This window comes from Anguilla anguilla, chromosome 14 (genome assembly GCF_013347855.1).
Source record: "Anguilla anguilla isolate fAngAng1 chromosome 14, fAngAng1.pri, whole genome shotgun sequence".
NCBI classification, from domain to species: domain Eukaryota; kingdom Metazoa; phylum Chordata; class Actinopteri; order Anguilliformes; family Anguillidae; genus Anguilla; species Anguilla anguilla.
The window spans coordinates 13,177,621-13,194,529 of NC_049214.1; the positions used below are offsets into that span (position 1 = coordinate 13,177,621).

General features: G+C 43.0%; 2 long non-coding RNA genes across 2 annotated transcripts; one reads left to right on the plus strand and one right to left on the minus strand.

The window, feature by feature from the left end:
• The first annotated feature begins 4,463 nt into the window (after window positions 1–4,463).
• LOC118213309 lies at window positions 4,464–6,918 on the plus strand. Its single transcript, XR_004762388.1, has 3 exons — window positions 4,464–4,551; window positions 5,688–5,791; window positions 6,873–6,918. It is a non-coding gene; the product is annotated as an uncharacterized LOC118213309 (long non-coding RNA).
• Window positions 6,919–16,260: 9,342 nt separating this feature from the next.
• Window positions 16,261–16,668, minus strand: LOC118212489. The gene is made up of 2 exons (XR_004762242.1): window positions 16,454–16,668; window positions 16,261–16,303 (listed from the first exon to the last, which is right to left on the minus strand). It is a non-coding gene; the product is annotated as an uncharacterized LOC118212489 (long non-coding RNA).
• Between the last annotated feature and the right edge of the window lie 241 nt (window positions 16,669–16,909).

The following is a 16,909-nucleotide window of genomic DNA, read 5'->3' on the forward strand; positions in this document are numbered from 1 at the left end:
ACATTTTACATAACAAAAATGCAAGGTAACTATTTATGAACCAAAACAGAGATAAGAACTAACATGTAATTTACCTATTTCATTTTTAATAGCTATATTAGGAGTACATGTTTTCACTGTGCCCAGATTCTGTTGTATAAAGGTGACGTTTCTCAACAGGTAGCCGCCACTGACCAAGAGGCAGCAGTTAACATCCTAGCAAGGAATCCATTCTCCACCCTCTGACGGAACAGATGTGTCTGTGCTGAGATGATGTGAAAGAGTGAGAGTGAGGTCTCTGGGAGAGGTTCCAAACCCACACTAGAGACAAGTGTGAAGAGGAGCAAAGTGTATGTTCAGAGGTCTCTCATAGAGCTAGCAGTCAGTGCTAAAGGTGTGACCGGAGCACAAATGGCCATTTTACAGTCATAAGTAAAGTGAATGCATTCTTCTATGGGAGAGAATAAGGTAAAATTCTGTTATAGCTCACTTACATACTGACACCATGCAATGCATTATTGCAATTTAAATTCATGTGCCACATGCTGTGATAATGTGTAGAAGGGTGTAATGTTTAAATATACAATTTACTATGGCCTTGACTATGCTATTTCAAGCACACAGTCAGGTTGTGGTTTGTGGAAGAGTGTTTTGAGTATGTACTTTTTACTGTATCATCTTTGCATTTGCATATTATGCTTTCTGTGAAGCACAATTTAAGGTTTTAAATTAGCCAACGTGCATGTCTTCGGAATGTGGGAGGAAACCCAGAGAAAATGCAAACTCCACAACTTTGGAAGGTTCATGAATAATACATAGCCATTTGAGATGCAGCCTATAGCAACTCTTAGTACCATAGTCAGTTAATTGTGGCTCACCAATGCCAGCAGGCTGCTAAAGACCCATCTTGTTGTGTCACTGTCAAGAACAAAATTTATATCCTCCTCTTACCAGAGTTTGCTTTCACACCAAGCAGCTCATTGCAGGACTCAGATGTGGTACAAGTCACCATATATCAGACCTTTACCAGCATGAACGAGGGACTGCAGTGTTATATCACAAACTGTGAATTCATTTAAAATGAACTTATGGTCATGAGGAGCAAGATTCCTTCACTGAAGTATTCTTGGTTCTCTTGCTTCATGGTCAAACACAATCTATATTTCCTACAGTTATTGAAGGGAAATGAAAGAGAGCTCAGAAAGGTAACGGCCATTCAGTGCATTCAGTGCTCCAGTTGAAAAACGACAGGGTCTGGACATGGTGTGCGGATTTTTTTTCTATTTGGACAATGGGAGATGTTCAGGAGCTGTGGTACTCAGACAGTAAAAAGAGTGTATTGCAGAGAGAATTGAAAAGCCAGGCAGATTCGCCCAGTCCTTTGGGTTTACTAGTTCTGTCTTCATAAAAGGAGCTTAAGGAAATCTGTTCAGTGGCTTTATTGCTTGTCCTGTCTTTAGTGATATTCCCCATGCCTTCAAAGAACCTTGACAGTAATTCAAAACATACCGAGAGGGAATACTCATTCTCAAAAAAAAAAAAAAAAAACATTCTGAAGAAAGGGAAAAGTTGGGTGATTGTCCCCCCTCGAACATTGACCAGTGCACTCAGGAATGTATTTTTTTGACACTGTCCACCAGGAGTGCGAGCCCCAAGTGCCTGATGCCCCTTTGATTTGATTACAAAAAAACAACATTTTTATTTTTATTGCTGCTGTCATAAATTTTCATTCATTCATTTTGGTAAAATATATTTATTAAAATATATTCTGTACAATATCTGTGTGTCACAAAACAGTTCTAGGTTGATGTGCCCTTTACTCGCTTTGAGCACCTGCCCCTTAAATATTCCCTGCTTGGTACTGATTTTCAGTGACAACCACACTCATAATACTATGTAAGAAAATGAAAAAGTGTGGAAAAAAGTGGCTTGAATAATGTGGTCAAAGGGCCAAATGCCCTCACAGTGTTCATAATGAATTCATTACACATTATTCACATTATTTGTGTATATTATATTACATCTAAACAACAGATGTAATAAGATGCCCAACAGATTTTGTTGGCACTGCTGGAACTGAGGGCTAAGGTAATATTAAAGGAAAGTCAGTTTTCAGGTTAAATCACATTCATTCAATGAGGAGAGCTTAAACCAGAAATTGAGTGGGGAAAGTGTGGCACGCACCATTGGCAGAAAAAAAGAAAGATATTTTTTTCTCTGAATCTTGCATAAGGCTTCCTCTTTCTGTAACGTGTTCCTTTTTTGCTGTGGATTTAAGCCATTCTGCTTGTTGTGAGTTTGCTAGGAAGCTTCACACACCGCTCATTTGACCCTGCTGTGGTGCCACTTGCTCTGCTGATATCTCTGCCCCCCACAACCCCTCCTGTCCCTCATCCGCCTGTCAACAAGCTCCTCCTAAATGATGTAACCTCTCTGCAAGCGTGTGTTCTGAGTAAGGATCGAACAAAACTCACACTATACAGAACAGCCTAAAAATAACATAATCAATATAGGAGAGAGCAGCGATCGCTCATAGTGTCAAGCCTTTTTACCCAAATTAAAACTGCGATCAAGCATCGACACCGCAGCACAGTCTCATTTCAATCTACTTTGTGTTTTGTCCCAGTCTTTTCATGATGGATTTGTGAAAATGCCATTTTAAATTGATAGAATACTTACACAAAGTCTAGTAGTTGCCAAAAAAATAGTATTGCACAAGAATTGCATAGAAAAATGCAAATGTGGTCCAGTTGAAACACAGCCTACATTTTCTATCTGACATTTATTCTTTGACAACGCTTTCTGATGCATATTTACCAGTGATTAAAAGTTACATTATTGCTATGTTAGTCTTGAACCTAAAACATAGCTACTACTACTACTACTACTACTACTACTACTACTAATAATAATAATAATAATCAGGTGTCTCATCATTTTAAGGAATTTATCTTTATGTAATAATTAATTTAATTTTGTAAACATGCAACCCAACACCATTTTATTAATTGTAAATAAATATGTTTGTTTTAAAAATACTTGATCAAAGTCTCCAGTTAGAAGTAGACATTTGTTAGATTTGGTAGACTGCACACATGATATCAGCCTAAATGACATGGGAGTTTGAGATCATAGCTCACTGGGCATTCATTTATTTATTTATTTATTTATTTATTTATTTGGAAAAAATGGTGAAAAAGAGCTGATTCAAACAGGTGAGATGAAGTGTCCTGAGCGGACATTGGCACAAATGCACTTCACTTTTTCGGTGTTTTCTTTTTCAGCCAGCTCTCCCCTTTCAGTTGGAATCGTTCCTGGTCGTTCCTCCAGCCTGCATTGAAGTGCCAAAACTGTTAAGGCAGCTTTTCTATTCATTTTCAGTCTACAGCAGTCACTGGACTCATTGTGCTTCGGCTGTTCAACTTCTGTGGAAACACTGCTGATCCTAATGAAATTGGCCCATTGCTCTGAAATCTAAACGGTCGATAGCATTGATTAAAGAAATGTCATTATTGCAAGCTCAGGGTTTCTGCTAAGTGGCCCACTTGGCTGGATACGGAGCCTCTCTGTGCTCGGGCCGAAGGGTGAAGGAGCCCATTGTGGACCACCTCAGAGCCGTGGCCAACCAATCGCAGTGAGGGAATTTGGGCTGGACCGCCGCCAACTTCCCTCTAATTAAATCAGAAACAGGAGCTGACTTTGAAAACTCAGCAAAAAGCTTCTTTCTGTTACATAACATGACATCACTACCTACCAAGACCCCAGCTCAGGGCGCTGCACTAAACGTTGGCTGATGACTTAAAGGTTGATAAAAAAGCAGTTGTGGCACTTAAAGGATTTTAAAGGATGTGCGTACTGCCCCTTGCCTCCCCTAAATTCCCTTTGAAATGAAAAGACATGGTAGCAATGGAACTGGCCTACATTTGTGATTGCCTATTCCAAATTGTTCTCGAAAATGTACAGAAAATGTACATTTAAACAAAATGGTGGAGGCATATGTCAACAAGTGACAATGGAAAAAAGGCGGTAAACCTGCATGAAATAGAACAAGCAAACCATCTGTTTAAAGTTAAACGACACCAGGCATTGCATTGCATGCACGGACAGCACAGGTAGCCCAACACATGGCCAGTGAGCACTGACAGTCACTCAACACTCAACAATCACTGGCTCCGTAGCTGTGTGAACTCAGTGTGGCAGCAGCACAGCGTTTCAACCAACTACCTGAAGAGTACCTGATCCGCTGAAATGCGATGCTGCATACCGCCAGGCAGCTTTTGTTCATTTCTGGTCTGTTTGGAGTGCTACGCATGCATCCATGCATACCACGTCATGCCTAGCTCCATATTACAATAAACAAACAGGTGTCCTTACTTAACCTGCTACAGCTATTGTGCCTCATGTTTGTGTAAAAAAAAAAAATACCATGTTGACAGTGTGGCTTGAATAGTACTATTGTAACTTCAACTAACTGCTAGCTTCAGCTAAAGAAATTATGTGCATATTTAGCTGTAACGATGGATAATTTGCAAAAAATAAGCGACGCAGGACTGATGAAGGTGAAGATATTCGGTAAGTATATACATTCTGTTAGTTTGACCATATGCACATTGTGAACTGAAAGTCTGAGGGCCTAGATATGCCAGTTTCAGTAGTAGGCCGGTTTTTCGGGCTTTCTCGTCTACCTCATAGTTATCTGTCGCTGTCTGGCTGGTCCCGAGGGCCAGATCTGAGCATCCCTGTGTTAGGGTTTAAACCATGCTCTGTGAGAGCACAGTGTTGGCGGACGTGTTTGCGCTCACGAAAGGGAAGGCTTTCCCACCGCTTATTTACATTTCTTCCCAGTGCTTTCTTTTCTGTGCTTATGAGGTCATTTCTCTAGCAACATTGGCTGCTTATTCTGGATCACTCTGAAGAGATTGTTTGGCAAATTCCTTCCTATTTCTTGTAATGGTCATAAATCTGTCAACCACTTCCTGGCTTTGACACCCAGCACAATTCAGAGGGATCAATTATTCTTGCAAGCACGTCTGTATGACAGTGTTAGAGAGCTGAACAGCAAGGAGCCAGTCATCTCCCAGTGAAAATGTTAAGTTTTCTTTTTTTAATGGTAAGAAAATATAGTAGTCCTCCTCCTAATACTCCGTATGTTCCTCTTTAACAAGTGAAATGCAAGTAAATAAATTAATGAGATGGGGAAAGGTGCAAAATCTGATATGAAATATGAGGCGGTACATGGTACAGCATGTCCTAGTGGCCGCTGAGTAAACAGAAATCTGCAGGCAGTTTGGTCATTGGTGGAACACTGATAAATGGTGACTCCCTGGGTTTCCATGGTGACCTGGTGTTTGGACTAAGATTAAGGCCTGCTTCGTCAGTTTCTGTCTTGCCATGGCGTGATAGCCACACTCAAGCAGGGCTAGATGAGCACATCTCACTTTTATGACTGAAATACCCCTCTGTCACCCCTCTGAAACAATGCCTAACAGGAGTGTGTTTCTGTAGCCCATTATCTCTCCCTTCTTTTTTAGGCATATGTATAAACATTATTGTTGAAAATTTGTGATCATTCAGACTTTTCAAATGGGGTGCTCCCGCACTCAGATGGAAAGCAGGGAAAGCGAATGTGGCCTCACTGTTCCCAGGGGCCCCGTTCCGCCAGCCCAGCCAGGCCCTCTGTCCTCACATTGACCTCTCTGCTCCCACAGCTGCTGATGTCACCCGTGTGCGTCAAGTCCAAGTTGGCGGAAATCCTCTGAGAGTTCCACCCAACTGAACTCTACTGATCCAAACCAAGCCAGGCCTGCAAATCGTAGGGTCTCGTTTCTAACAATTCTTCACTTTTACATCAATTTACAACAGTTACACGTAAAAGCCAAGACACACCACATATTAATGTGGCTATTCCACAAATTATATTTAACATTAGATGACTAAAAATAATAAATGTCAAAAAAGCTCTGAATTAATAGGCATCGGTAAACAACTTTTCACAAAAAAGACTTTCATGTCGTGTCATTTTTAAACATCGTGGCTTTCTTAAAGTGCTGGCATCTGAAAGTACATTTTAAACAGAGAACAGTGTAACAGAGATATGCACCTCAAAGGAAGCAGGGGGAGGGAAGAACCTGACTTATTTCACCAAAATTCACATGCATTGACACGAGTTAGCTGAAACCAATTTTATTAGTCTCTTGGCAAAAGTCTCTTGTGCAATTTACTGCCACCACAAAATCTCAATATAAGATTATAGCTTCTGCCAAAATTTCTAAGCAGTGGAAAACAATCACTTCCTTTCACAGTCCAAGGTCATGACACCGGAAACCTAGTTTGAATGAATTGGGTCCCAGCTAAGCAACACAATGAAGTGTTGACGAACTAGAAACGATACTACGTCAGTCGTGCAATTGTTCTAATTTCTAATGCCATTCTCACCCTTCCAACTAATTTTTTGGTGGACGTCCATAATCTGGCAACTCCCAAAGATTTTATGCTTCTTCCTTTCATTTTTTCCCACAGCTCCAACTAGAAACTTTTTATTCTTAATGAAGAAACCACATAATAGAACAAACATCCTGTAGTTGTGGATGACTTTGTCCAGATTAAAAAAAAAAAAAAATCAGTTGATCCCAAGCTCCACAAACCTGAAGGTGGAGTGTAAGAAATAATGTCTTTTAGATAGATGGAGACTCCCTCGCATTCCACAGTATGGTAAAAACACTTGATGGCAGAAGTGACAAGAGGTGACCTCAGAGGAATAAGAAACGTTTCCAAGTGAATCTTATTTCGAAACCATCAGATGTCAAACTCTCCTTCACCTCAATCTCATATTGCATGTACTTTTGTATATGTGTGTGTATAATAAGCATTATAATTAATCTGTCTGTGAATAGATATCTCCCCCAACACCTCAAGTGGATGACTAAAACACTAGAAACAGTAAGTTTTAAAGTTAATTGGAACTTAACACTATACTGTTTTTGATCAGTTGAATATATAATTCATGTAATTCCTGCACCCGAATCACATAATATGGATGTAAACACCTTCAAATTAAAGCTAGAAGTCTGAACTTTTGCCTCACATTCATTGTTTCATTGCACGTCCAATGTGCTGGAGTACAGAGCTAAAATAACAAAAATTGTGTCTGTCAAAATACTTACGGACTGCACTGTGAAGGGTGGATTGAGACAGCTGGACTGAGTGTTTTTTTAAGAGGACAAAGGTAAAAAAAAAAAAGGAATTCTGTGTAAACACAGAAAGTTGAGGAAATTGACTGTTTGTGCTATATTTGATCTCTTGCCAGACTGAGTTCCTGCCAAGATAAACAACACAGAGTGGCCTCAATTTGGCAGCCAATTGCTGCCGTTGTTGTCCTGTGACACATGATAGCCAGAGATGTATATCTGTGGAGGTTAAAGCAACTAGCTCTTCCTTTTCTTTATCTCTTTCTCAATTATAGGTATTATGTATAGGTTCAGAAGGTTAACTTATGTTTTCTTAATTTACCTCAGCCTTAAGTCTCAAGGCTTCCACAGGCTTCAAATGAACTGCTGTTTGGAACGTTGGAGAGCGTCAGAAAGCTCCTTTCCTGGCGTTTGGATTAGGGGTCTGCGTCCGTAATTGTACCTTTCCGAAAATGACATTCCGAAGTTCATGCCCTCTATCCACAGCAATTGGCCAGATGTGCAATGGGCAGGGTTTGTTTGCCAACCACCAGTAAACATCAGAAGAAGAAGAAGAAGAAGCTAAAATTCACCACTAACATTCGAAGAAAAATTGTCTCACTGTGTTCACAAATATGTGCCTTTTTTATGACTCTTTGTGTCACGATTATAAAGACACAAGTTTTTGACACACTGAATTCTTGGATAAAATCCCTCCCTTCTATGATGGACAGTTTCTCGCCCCACTTTTGAGTTTAGCTACTTTGGAAAGGGTCTGAGCAACAACACTGTCCAATGTTGATGGCCAACGCGTTGTAAGAACCAGTCCGTCTGAAGCACGCGGAAGCCTTTAGTAGGAGTTGTGACTTATCTACCGAGAGAGGCAGAAGGCAGTGTTTGTATTACAGCACCACTGCTATCAATAGCAGCGTAAGAGTACAGCGCAGTGCCTCAGAACCTTCCGGGCGATTCCGCGTGTTGTTAGCCTGCTCTGGGCCGCCCCGCGAATCTCCACCGCGTTACTGAGACCAGCCCGGGCCAGGACCCCGGAATCCGACACCGCCGGGGGGCAGGCTCCCCTCCCACACGCGGGAGCCGCTGCAGAGGCCGGCTGTGTAAACACATTTTCAGCAGCCACTCAGTCTGCTTATTTACGGTGCATCGAGAGCCAGGCGCGCACTATTAAAAGCTGCTGGCCAGCAGACAAGATAAAGTGCGGAGCTCAGAGGACATCCATATCCTTGGGCAGGGCGCATCCCAGGGATGGGGTGGGGGGAGGGGGGAGGGGGTGTTGTGTGGCAGCAGGGAAGCATCTTAAGATGGAGCATTGCCTAGCCCAAATGGGAGGGCAGGTAATGGACTCCCCCTCCCCACCCCCTTTTTCAAGAAATGCAATCTTAAATGTGAAAAGGAAGTAAGTTATTTTTCTCAGCATTTACAGAGCCTTGCCCTCCATTATAGATACCAAAAGCCAATAAATACTTGAGGTGTGCTAAAGAGCGCTTTTGTACTTTGTATTCTACATCTGTGCCCAGTAATCTTCTATCACATGCCAGAAAATCTTATCCGATAAGTAGCCTACTGTATGCTTATGGACACCACCTTGGATGCACAATAAAATAAAGTTCCCTTTGGGAACACAAGGCAAACACAATAATAAAAAAGAACAAACAGGTTGTTTAATGGGAGACAAACGTGTTTTGTTTTTATTGACCCTTTATCTAAATGGAATTCCCAGGAAATAACTGAGCGTTATCAACTTATCTCAGTCATACAAGTGAGATTGTTGTGTGTCCCTTCTGCCTGTTAGTCTCTTGTACTGAATTCAACCCTTTTAAAATAAAAATGGGAGAATATAGGCCCACATGTTTCATGAAAATGAAAGAACACACTTGTGCGCTTAATGAAAAACAGACTTACTAAAATTGTTAAAATAAAATATTGTAGATTGTGGCTGGAGAATTGTATGTTTTTCTTCCACAGACATCAAGACGGATTTTGTGAATCAGTGATCCAGATCCATCTCTTGATAAACCAGGGAAGACAAACAGTCTAACATAGTATTTTTCCTAGTAGATGTCCTTGTCCAGATCCACATTAGATTTCCTTTTGGACATGCTATCCATTTATACAGCTGGATATATTCTGAAACAATTCAGGTTAAATACCTTGCACAGCATTTGACCCTGAAACTTCCAAACAGGCCCAGCCTTTAACCGTTAGACAAGCCTTGTTTTTTCTGCTAGGATCCCAGTTCTCCTTTGCAAACATCACTTTCTGTTACCTGTTGTTTCAATTTCATTTTTAATTTGAAGATACCCTTTAAAGTAACCATTTACTGTAAAATGCAAAGAGAGTTTTTAATATGATTTCAGACCTTCAGGAGGTAAATGAGCAGAAAAAAATGCTGAAACTGGGCTTACTGATGCCTGTGAAGTGTAATTTAGCACCCACTTTAGCACCATTCTCTGGTTACATCCAATATTAGGATAACACTGCTTTTAAGAGCGAGTTGAAGCTAGCCGAGCGGCACAGTGAATGCACAGTTTGGCCACGCAGGGTGGGTGAATGCACACGATCTCAGCGGGCTACGTTCGGCTGACTCAAATGGCTATGCACGAACCGCTTTAGGTGTTAAGCCTTTCGCGGCGAAAAATCTGCATGCACCGTACATTAAAGCTGTTCACAGTGATGGAGAATGGGAGACTACAGAGCGGCAGCATTGTGCGGTCCATGCCGTAGCTCCCTGCGTGCGCAGAGACGCCCCTTTGTACTAAAGAAAGGAATCGGGGCCTGGTTGTATGGTTCAGATTTAGGGGGATAAATGTTTCCATCAGGGTGTCGATCCGCTGTTTATCCAGCTGCGGAGCAGGCCGCCTCCCTCTCAACAGATAGCGTGGGATGCGTTGGCTGAATCAGGACAGGCTGAGTCATCGGCGTGGCGCAGGACAGAACTCCAGGTACCGCTGCCGCAAAGATCCACGATGTGCTCTTACCCTGGTCACCGAGACCCGCGGGCTACGTTCTATGAAAACCCGCTGCTTTACCCTTGTTATTCAGCGCTGTATTGCTCAGGTGGAGTGTTTGATTACAGGCTGCACTTCACCGGGTTACTTGGATCTCCGTTGGCCGTTGATTTTAGGCCGAAGCTCCATTTATCCGGCCTGTGTAGCAGCATGGTGATTAAGCTGCGGGCAGAGCCAGTGCAGCATGTTGAGGATTGAATGGGCGTGGGTTGCAAACCTTCAGCAGCGCAGGTCTACATCAGGTGTACATAACCTCTTCTGCCGCTAGTACTTTGCGTGCGCTACGCTGATAGACCCGCGCTATGCTGTACCCGCTATGTGTGTGGCTGTAGATGAGCCATGAGGCTCTCCGTGACTAAGTGTAAGCAGCATTCTTCCTTTGAACTTCTGCCTGGTCTGTAGCGCACATTCATTACGTTCATTCATTGAACCAGTTTTCAACATTCTTGCTCTCAGCTCTCAGTCCCTTTACCAAAGATAAACTCTCTGCCTCTGCCATTACTTGATTGAGGGTTACTTTTATTACCCCTTTGGAATGCAAATTCTCCCCCTAATAATCTCTGGTTGTGTGATGGTCGCTCTATGCACATGGAGCCAGTCAGCACTGAATGATCAGTTGGATAGACACGGAACCTCAGTTGAGATTTTTGGTTGTAATTGGTGATTTTGTTGTGCTGTTTTTTTTTGTATGTGAGCTAGCTCTTAGCTGTGCAACCCTTGGAAAACCAGGCCTCAACCTTGTGATTAAGCATACATCATAACACTTTGTCCAGCAGGCTGGGGCTCGCCTTTGAACAAGGCAAGCCTCTCTTCTCCCCATTACTCGTGATGAAAGACTCTGAGTAAGCCTGAGGTCAAGACACCAGTTTCAATAAGAAATGTAAACCAGCAGGCCTTTGCTGTGGAAGAAGGACCAGAGCACCCTTATCACACAGCTAAAGGACCCTGTCCAGCCAAGTGGCCAGCTGTTCCGCATTGGACAGAGGACTCTAAACACAGTCTCCCACCATCAACCGAAATCAAAGACTTGGTGGTATGAGATAATCATTGTGTCAGAGCATGAAGTTATGTTTCCCTAATAATTCTCTTTTCTTTAGTAATTTAGATATGAATATATGTTTTGTGTTAATTGTGCTGTCTCTTTATTCTGATATTGAGTAATCTCTACTTTAATTTAAACAAGCTCAAATTAAAATGTCCTCCAAATTGATTTAAATTTATAGATTGTTCATGTTTATTCATTAGTTGGTGCCTCGTTACTGGAAGAAATTCTTGATCCACCTCTGAGGTAGATAACCGGCACCACTACAACTACACTGCCAACAGAGTTAATCAACCAACAGACATGGTCCTCTAGAGAGGATATTCAGCTGAATCAGGTATTCTTGCAACTGTAGCACTCAGTCTGCCAGAGAAGAGGATTAGTCTCGGCTGCACCGGCTGGCGGAGAGAGCACGCGCACCTGGGCTGCGTTAGCTAATCAGCCCAGGTGCTTAAAGGTGTGCCGCTCCCCACAGTTCTGGGCTGAGACTGGGAGCTCACACCGAGAGCGTGTTTCTTTATCTGAGTTGTGTTTAATTTCAGTTTTGTTTCTTTTATCAAGACAGAGAAAAGTAGTCTTCCACTGAAAGGTGGGAGGTGCTGGTCTGGAGTGGGGAACTAGAGTGGGGAACTGAAAAGTTGCTGCTCTGTTTTACTTTCTGTTGTCTTTGTTATTTTAGCTTGTTGTTTTAGTTTATTGTTTTTGCCTGAAACTCCTGAGGGGAAAGGGTGAAGATGGCGTTTATTTTATTTTGGCTTTGTGTGTTCGCTCTCTCGCTCTCTCTCTCTGTGCGGCAACCAATGGTGTTCCCCGGCACTGCCACAAACCTTTGACAATCCGTCAAATCAAAATCAATCAAGTTCAAATTGAAATTGATCTTCTCTAAACTGTGCAATGGAGTCTGAAGGAACCAAAACCCTACAACATCTCAGACACACCAGGAAAGCACTCCACTAGGAGCCTCACACTTGGCACATAAATTAATTTGTTCGAGAGACAGGGCGACCTGATTCTGCACACTATTTCGGAGTGTGGACTATGTACATGATCACTGGTGCGAGATTGGTGCAGTAGGCACTGTTTGCACTAAGCAGGTTTTGGCATCTTAAGTCTCACGCAGTTTGCATTTGGCACCGCTTCTCAATCACAGACCTGATAATTGCACGCTTTCGGAAAGGAGACCGTCCTTGTCCCATAATCCCGGGCCATGGTCATGTTTATGCAGAAGTATAATTATAATGATTTAACACTGGTGAAGGCCTTACATGTCTGCACCTACTTTTTTTTTTTACCAAAGGATCACAGCCCCACTGCTATACCTGTAGCATGCCCTTATGAGATTATAAATGATATTTGCGTCTGAACTTGAGACCGTTGTGGTTGCCAGAACACACGTGCCAATGAGGGCAGTCTCGATGTTCTTATTTTTTTTGTCCAACTGAAAGTCACTTGGCCGTTTTGTTTCCAAAACACGATGTACTGTTGATAAGACACATTCCCTTTGATTCAAACCACAAGCCACATTCCTCTGTGGCGGTTCTGCCAGTCTGTGCTCTTTAGATGGAAACAGCTGAAATATTTTACGTGAGGAATACTACCTTGCTCAGAATTAAATACTAAGAATTGCATAAATTAATTTTAAAAGTCCGAGAGATAAGCATATTACTCAATCATAACTATTTTATTTTTTTATTTAACCAAGGCCATTTGTTCAACTAATGTATTTTGTTAATAAAGTACTAAATAAGTACAACCCAAACACACAAAAAAGTAATTATTTGTTTTAGAATCAAAATCAATACTGCTCCCTACACAAAGAAGTCCATCAACAGAATAATCCCAGGATTACATAGAACTACACACAGCATTACATAATATTTAGTTAGCAATAAATTACCTGCTTCTGGAACAAAAAGAGGCATTTGCAAAATGAGGATATTAATTTAACCTTTTGATGTGAAGGGCACACTGTTGAGAGCTTTCTTTTGCAGGTGGGTGAGTATTTGACTTTTCTCAAGAGTTAATGACTCCAGCAAAATCTGATCCACTAACTCCCAGGTGTCAAACTACAGTGCAGGAGGGCCGCAGTGTCTTGCTGGTTTTTGGGGTGTTCTTGGGAAGTGTTTCATTTAAGTCATTGATTGTCTAAAGGAACCACACCTTGTTCTCAAGGCCTTAATTGGCAGGTGATTGAAAGGAAAACACAAAAACCCACAGACACTGTGGCCCCCTTGGGATGTAGTTTGACACCCCTGCACCTATGAGAGGCTGTGGTCTGTTCTATAATTTTGTCCATCCTGCTGAACTGTAACCCACCTCTTCCACACCAGTCCTGAAACTTCACCTCAGCCACAGCTCAATATGGAGAGTCTTCTACAGAGCGTGACATCACCTCATTAGAGAAAAAACAAGAGCATTCCCTTGGCTAGGGGACCTTTGCCATAGGGGACCTCTGAGTTATGACCTTTGTCATAACTCAGAAAACGAATTGAACCTCTTGGTTTGGTCTTCCTGTTTCCTGCATGTTGCTCCTAGCTGCTAGGCCTGAATGTCTGGTTTATTCTTGCCTTGTTATCTTGTGTTGCCCTGTTTGTTGCGTTTGTACTGCTTATTTGAAGTCCCAGTAAAGACTCCTTGTTTTTCCTGATCTCTGCTGCCTGTGTTGGTAGCTGCCCCTGGGTCTTTATTCCTCCTGTGAACCGTGACAGAAGATGTCTTTTAAAAAGAGCAACCTGAGTAGGAAATGTCACAAGCTGTTGACAACTCTTTTCCTTGGGATGCCGGTGGTGATTCTGTGACTCTATGCAAATCGAACCCATCTTTGCAGTTCATTTACTACAAGACACCTGAGGTAAAGACTGTTAACAGAAACATGTGCTGCTTGTCATATTTTTGTAATAAGTTTCGCCATCCCAGGCTCGGCATTGATGAAAATATCTGCAAGTTCTCAAGCCTTTCTAAACCTTGCATTTCATGATCCTGCATAGAGAACAGATGATAAAGAAACAATTCCATTGATCTCTGAAAATGTTATTTCAGGGTCAAATCATTGTTTGTTTGAAGATAAAGACACAAGATTGATACACACTTGTGAGTCAGGTCTGACCTTGCTAATCAATTCCAATGCATGATAGTTTTGTCTGTCCAAAAGTAAAGTTCACTGGGCTGATATTTAAAATCAGAATTCTTGGGATCCTTTTTTCCTCCGCCAGCCCAAATAAAAATGGCACCAGATGCTCTGTTCTCATTTTCCAAGTAGTGTGTGACAGAGTTCTGCCACTTCGCAGAAGACGTCCACGGGAGTCCTGGGAAGCAGCAACCAGCCGCGCTAGCCTCTGGATGACCGCTCCCAGTGAGCATGCTCAGAAGCACATCTGGCCGCGCCGGTGACTCAGCCCGTGCCCTGGCAGCGGCGCGGATTTAACGAGCCGTGGCACGGGGGCCTCTTTCTGAGAAGCGGGGCTTAGGCAACAGACAGAGAGAGAGCGGGAAGTCAGCCGCTCCGCCTGGCACCGGTTTACCGAAAGGACCGGAAACTCCCCGTGTACGGTGGCCTCTGGCTATGGGGGAAAGCCCACGTGGAGAAGAAAAGATTTGCCTGATGGTCACTACGTGACCGCGATCATTTCGCAACCGAACAAGCACACGTCTCTGGCCCCCCACTCACAGGAACTCCTACCCTGCTCACCGAAGGATTTAAAGGTCGCTCCAGGGATACAAAGAGTTTGATTTCCCCTACGCAGCCATCTGTTTATACTATGATTCAGTTGCAACTCACTTTGTTCTTAACTTTGATCACACATTTTATGGAGGTCATCCGCTTCCCCCCAAACTTAAACAGCATGATGCTTTGGCAGTCACTGAAACGTAAGGACTTAAAAAAGAAAACGTCCCCAAAAGACATGTTACTCAAAGCTGAGATCGAAGCCTGTGGACTGAATCGTGGACACGATCCCCTCGACCAGCAGCAGGGGGCCGGATCGTGCCCCGCAGATGAACCGCGACGGAGCTTTGTGTGAGACCCAGCACAGCAGCGCTTGTTGTAACAGCTGGCCGATTCACATCACGTCAGCTGCCTCTAAGGTTACAGGCGGCTGTTTGTCCTGGACCCCTCCCACCCGCGAGTTTAGTTTCACACGCTGAGAGCGTCGATTGTACAAGCAAATATGCCCTTCTGCGGGTTGCCACGCTATTGCAATGGATTAAATCTGGACTTTATGTGACACAGATTGCTCTTTTCCTCTTAAGGGCTGAGGAAAAGGAGAACATATTTCCCTGTTTTGTTTGCCCTCAAACACCCTACAGGAGATTAAATCAAGTCCTTTTTGAAAACTGAGAAACAAACTGACTTTGGATTTTTATTTTGCTTAAATGCAAACGTGGCGTGCATGAAAGAAGGTCCATGTTCAGAGTGTGTGGAAGATCTGCAGGAAAGTGCTTTTCCACATCTGTTTGAGTTTCTCCTACCAACTCCTCTTTTCTGTGAGCTGGCAGTCTTGTAATGGATTAAATGTAGAACGTATGCAACACAGAATGTTCCCTCTTTGAATCTTCCTTGGGATCCTTTCTTAATACCTCAGAAATGCGAGGACATATTTCCATATTTTATATCTCTGTGCCCAATGGTTTTAAATCTAGCCTTCTTGTTCTCAAAGTTTGAGTTGAGAAACCAACTGACACTGAGACAAGCCTGTTTTTTTACAGCTGACCCAAAAGTGTCTTGCATAAAAGGAAGAAACACGCCATAGGACACGTCGCATTTTGAGGTCAGCGTGAAGTCACACAGCTTCTCTGTATGTGTTACAGCCTCCCCAGACTGGCCCCACACCAGCTATGCTGTTCTGCTGGCCAGCATAGTGTTGTAATGGAGTTAAATCTAGAATTCTTGTGAAGACATTTTTTGTATTTTTCCTCTAAACAACCTAGAAATACAAGCACACATTTCCCCAGCATGTCCCACATAGGAGTAACTTGCTGTTTTAGTGTTTTTTTTTTCTTCCCACTTGGTGGTTCTTGGGAGGTCAGGCGCAGTCTTTCCCAATTTTTCCTGTTTCCAGTTTTCCCATAAAGCAGCTTTGTGATGACAGTGTCTGTAAAAAGCACAATACAAATAACACAGAATTAAATGAAACCCTTATTAAACTGGAAGCTGATCTTGGCCTATATTTTTATAGCAAACACACACACACATTTGCCTTACGTGAAAGGAAGGCTCGATCATGTAACAGGATCCATCTCACCTGAAGGTAAAGGCCCGCAGGAAAGCGTACATGTTCTGCGTGCGTCACGGTCTCCCACAGATGGGGGAGAAGACGCGGAGCTGGAAACCTGGAGCCGGAGCCCGTCCCAAATGCAGGTCGGAATGTGCTTGCGAGGACGGAAAAAAGCGGCGGGCGCGAGCAGGAGGAAGTGACATCCAAGCGCAACGCCGTGGCCTACTATTTTATTTTCAGCTTCCACCGCTATAGGTGCAACACCCCCCCACCCCCCTCCCCCCGCCCTCTACACCCCCCAAAAAATGAGCACAACAACAGCTGCACCTCTGTAATTACGTGTCTCGCATTAGCCCCGCGATCGCCGCCGCTTTCGAGAGTGTGCAGGGACGTGCGCGCTCTGTTAAAGCGAGCACACAAATAAAATGCAAATTGGAAGTTAATTGAATGCAAGTGCTCCCTTTGGTTTTATTCACTCACTAT